The sequence below is a fragment of the Fundulus heteroclitus genome, chromosome 21 (assembly GCF_011125445.2).
Source record: "Fundulus heteroclitus isolate FHET01 chromosome 21, MU-UCD_Fhet_4.1, whole genome shotgun sequence".
Taxonomy (NCBI): Eukaryota; Metazoa; Chordata; class Actinopteri; order Cyprinodontiformes; family Fundulidae; genus Fundulus; species Fundulus heteroclitus.
In genome coordinates, this window is record NC_046381.1 from 23,452,252 (window position 1) to 23,456,390 (window position 4,139).

Here is a 4,139-nt window from a genome sequence, read left to right on the forward strand (position 1 = left end):
AGACCAGCTAAGGGTTGCGATAGAACAAGTGGTAAGACACGCTCTTAAAACTGCAGAATCAGATGACACAGATGTTATGAAAATCGATGACACGCGAATACAGGGAGGAAAAGGGCCCCAGATATAATCTGCATTCTAACAAAACTGATCTTTCTTTACCTGCAACGAAACAAAGTGTGCAACTGCCATTGTTTCAGACTCACAGTGCTACAGGACAGGAGAATGCAGCTGGTTACAGCCCTCTTTCATGTGCTGACAACGTTCATCTGAGGCACATGTTCCCTGATCCAAGAGAAGGGGCGCACCTTTGGAAAGTTTTTTGAAGATTTTGAGCAGGCATGTATTGGCTATCGGTGATGTGAGGACTGGCTTATCAGCATACCTGGAACCACATGAGGTACATGCGGTTGAAGTTTCTGCTGGAACTGACAAACTAGGAGCAGCTGCTCCTTTGGCCCCGGTGGCACAGCAACTTTGGAGGACGTTTTATCCGGTAAGTACAGATTCTGGCCTTTTAAATGACACTACACGTTGTGCAGGGGAGACAGCTTCAGCATATGTGGACAGAATGTTGAAAGTATGGGAAGACCAGACGGGCTCTTGCCCATTATCAGTCACCCTGCAGCAACGCTTTAAACAAGCAATGGTAAAGGGCCAGACACAGGATGTTAAGGAGAACATGGACAGAATGGTTGCAAGTTATGATATGCCTTTAGATCAATGAATGGCAGCTTTGGTTCATCAGCTGGATATGGATGAAAAGAACATGAAGCAACTTAGCAGTGATATACAGAACTTAAAACAACAACTCGTAGCTGAACAGCTAAAACAGCTGAGAGACAATCAAAGTAAAAGGAGGAAGAAGAAGAATATTGGAAAAGCTCAGATGGTTATTGCCCCGACACCTGTGTTTGGTGCAAACCAGTTTGTGGGGCACCTCCCTCCAGATGTCCCATTTCAAATGTATCAGAGTCCTCCATGGGGTCAAATGACCAGTAGAGATACACAGCGGTACAGAAATCATAGAAAGGGACCAACCAAAGATTATGATATGCCCTTGTGCTGGACGTGTGGTTACCCAGGGCATTTTGAAAGAAGCTGCCATAACCGTCCCTAGGATCTGAACAGCCCTCCCTCCCTGTCAGAAGTAAAGGCCTGCGTGTGTTTGTTTGTCTGAATATCGTTGTTTCTATGTAACTGTATGTATGTATGTATGTATGTATGTATGTATGTATGTATGTATGTATGTATGTATGTATCGGTAGCTGTGTCTCAATTCGGCGGCTGCGTCCTTCGAAGGACCCAGCCTACTCAGCCTTAGGAGGACCCAGCCATCGGAGGATGCTCCGGAGGATCCTCAGCCGTTGGTAAATGGGACGGTCTAGCCTTTGGAGCACTTCCTGGTTGCGATACGACGTCACCACGTCTACCCCAAGCCCGGCGAAAAACAGCACCAGCGACGATAAACGACGCAAAAAAATGGATATTTAATTTATTTATTTTTTATTTACTTGTTATTGGAGGAGGAGAGTTGGTTTAGACGGCTTCGGCGGCAGTAAAACCGGCGACAAATTTTTCTCAGGCTGGAGGAGCGCAGTGGAGAGGTAACATTTACCCGCTATTATTTTCACCCACAGGGGCCTGCTAATGATCATAATATACCAGTTATTAAACAAACGCTTGTCAGCAGATTGACGAATATGTTTAAATATAAAATGTTATATTTATTTGTAAGACTTGATATAGGCATATGTTTGTAACTTTAGTAATTTGAATTGAATAGTCTGCCCTGGAGGAGGTTCTACCCGACCACGATTACATTTAGATGGCAAGTATAATCACTTTTTAGCTTTTCTCATGTAAGGGTTATGAAAACAGTTGTAGTAAAGTCATTTTCTGCATCTTCTTAAACATTTTTAGGAACATGGCAGCCGTCGATTGGGTCAGCTCTGCAAACCCTGATGGACGATGTGGTGAACAGTGGAGAGAGGCATCCCCCACCCCCCAGATGATGTCCCACTCGCAGTCAGAAGACTCCAAGGTCATCTGTGTGGCATCCCATCCAGTCCAGCAGCACCACCAGGGACTCCTGCTCAGTCAAAATTGTATATATATATATATATATATATATATATATATATATATATATATATATATATATATATATATATATACATGTTCTTTAGTAATATTTATTTTTCTGTAAATAGTTGTAGTAGTTACTTTTAAAATCTAATGTAAATAGTTAAAATGTTTTTGATAGTTTATTGTAAATACTTGTTTCTCTAAAAATAAATTGATGTTGTCACTGAGAAGTTGTTCTAAGTTTACTTAAATTGTAAAGAAGTGATGAAACAGATAATGTAAAAGGTTAAAAGACTTTAAGAACACACAAACAACAATAACTTTTATAAACAATTTATTAATTTAATTTAACAATAACAGCAACACAGAACCTGAGGATAAACCATGGCCGGGTGGCAGCAGTAGGCTTCCCACTGACCCCCTGCCCTGTCCCTGGATCTTTGCATTCCTAAAGTAGAGGAAAACAATTTGTGTCAACAGATTTTCTGTAGTGTTTCTTTGAAGCTAGAAAAAAAGAGTGTTTCATATATATGTGTGTGTGTGTGTGTGTGTGTGTGTGTGTGTGTGTATTTCATTACATTAGCCAAACCTGAACATACTTTGTAATTTTTTTCAAGTTGTCCCACTCTTTTTTGGCCTGTTGTGGCTCAACTTCACCCTCCAGGCCCGTTTTTTGCAGGATTGTTCTAAACAAGAGAAATGAGAAGAGATAAACACAGAAGGGTCACTAATATCACAACTATAAGATTAAAAAAAGTGACATCTGGGCATAATTTGATGTGATCAAAAGATTATATTTGTACGTTGGTGTTTGAACAGGACTTCTTTGAATTTGTGTGAATTTTACATACAAATGCAACATGTATATGGAATTATGTCTCAACTCTTACCTCCATCCGACTGTGGCAGTGTTCTTGGCCCCGGTAAAGAGGTGGTTATTTTGCCCACGGAGTTTTATCAACTCCTCTGTATGCTCCCTGCTCCCTAGAACAAAATGACATGTAAAGCATATTTCTGTTATGTCAACAGGCAAAATGACTTTTCTGTATAATTACGCCGGTATTGTTCTTCAAGTGAATTATACTTTAAACCTTATTATACTGTACTGTAAATTAACTATATGTTATTGAGTATTCAAACAAAACGTTTGCAGTATTGACAGCCCAGTACAGCTGGAGTGATGTTATTTCTTCAGCTGCATTAAGCTTTGACAGTTCTAATCACTTGTAATAAACTGTACGAGAATAAATTGATCAGATTTGTGAGGGACACGGCTATCAGCACAGTTACAATAAGATGTAGGTTAAAATAAAAAATGGTGACATTTTTATGAAGGCTTTTAATGTTGCTGAACGTCTCGTATCAACAGATTAGCTCTAAGCTTTAGCTGGTCCTACAAATTCCGGTGGCTCCGTTACCGTCATGCATTTTAATAGATGTTCAGTTAAAAAAATAAAAACAAACTACTTACATTTAAAGCTGTACTCAGCACTACTGCCAGCGCTGCTGCTGCTTTCATTAGTCTTGATGAAAATCCGCCTTATTTCTTCTTCTTCAACAACTAAAAAAAAAAGCGAGCAAAGCACCTCGGGAAATCTTATGGCAGGCGAGGCCACTAAGGATGGTAGCGGTGCATCCTCAGAATTCGGGGAAAAGGAGGACGCATTTGTAGGCTGCATTTTAAGCATCCTCAGAATTTTTGCCAAATGGGACAGCCTCCGCGCATCGTTGTGAGGTCACCGGCCTTAAAATGCGTCCTTCGAAGGACGCAGCCGCCGAATTGAGACACAGCTTATGTATGTATGTATGTATGTAGGTATGTATTTGTGTATCGTATGTAACTAAACGTCCGTCTGTGTGAAGTAATGTTCATGGTTTCAGAATGTTCATTTGTTTTGGGAGAACTGCAGCTCCGTAATTCAAATGATGTTTTTAATCATGAACTATGTTAACTAAAAGCTGAAGAAAGGTATAGAGAGGTTTCAATAACACAGTTTGTTTTCTTCTCACATTAAATATCCGGCCAAATTAAATTGTTACACTGTGATATGCTA

General features: G+C 40.2%; 1 long non-coding RNA gene across 2 annotated transcripts; it reads right to left on the minus strand.

Annotated features, from left to right (window-relative positions):
• Positions 1-2,402: 2,402 nt before the first annotated feature.
• On the minus strand, positions 2,403-3,680 carry LOC118556878. Of its 2 annotated transcripts, XR_004927443.1 has the most exons (4): positions 3,557-3,680; positions 2,976-3,069; positions 2,685-2,771; positions 2,403-2,533 (listed from the first exon to the last, which is right to left on the minus strand). It is a non-coding gene; the product is annotated as an uncharacterized LOC118556878 (long non-coding RNA). The 2 variants fall into 2 exon arrangements; XR_004927442.1 differs by lacking the exon at positions 3,557-3,680 and having other exon boundaries at positions 2,976-3,534.
• Positions 3,681-4,139: the final 459 nt, after the last annotated feature.